The 520-nt window shown below is 39.0% G+C and overlaps 1 non-coding gene across 1 annotated transcript; it reads left to right on the top strand.

The window, feature by feature from the left end:
• Positions 1–382: 382 nt before the first annotated feature.
• On the top strand, positions 383–489 carry LOC116095724. The gene has a single exon (XR_004120716.1). It is a non-coding gene; the product is annotated as a U6 spliceosomal RNA (small nuclear RNA).
• The last annotated feature ends 31 nt before the right edge of the window (positions 490–520 follow it).

The following is a 520-nucleotide window of genomic DNA, read 5'->3' as shown; positions in this document are numbered from 1 at the left end:
TTAACTGAATATCCTTTCACATCATATAATTTTTTGAGACATGATTTTATTTAGCTCAGGCTGTTCTCAAACTCACTATGCCTCTAAAGATGACCTTAAACTTTAGATCCTCCTGCCTCTACCTTCCCAGTATGGGTATTAAAAACTGTCCCACCAAACCTGGTTATATGTGGTGCTGGGGATCAAAGCTAGGTCTCAGTGCATCCAGTGTAAGCACTCATCCAGCTGAGCTACATCACTATCCCTTAATAGGTCTTTAAAACTCTGCAGTCTGACAAGCTCCCTGATGAATCTAAGATTCTGATTTAATTTGTTTAAACTGGGTTGGGGTTTGTTTTGTCTCTGAGTATGCTCATATTATGTGGTTAAAAGGTGTACATGAGTGCTCTCTTCGGCAGCACATATACTAAAATTGGAACAATACAGAGAAGTTTAGCATGGTCCCTGCACAAGGATGACATGCAAATTCGTGAAGCATTCCATATTTTTTTTTTTTTAAAAAAGAAGGTGGACGGGGAGT

This window comes from Mastomys coucha, chromosome X (genome assembly GCF_008632895.1).
Source record: "Mastomys coucha isolate ucsf_1 chromosome X, UCSF_Mcou_1, whole genome shotgun sequence".
Lineage (NCBI taxonomy): Eukaryota > Metazoa > Chordata > Mammalia > Rodentia > Muridae > Mastomys > Mastomys coucha.
Note: the sequence above shows the minus strand (reverse complement) of the source record. Positions and strands in the feature narration are given on the sequence as shown.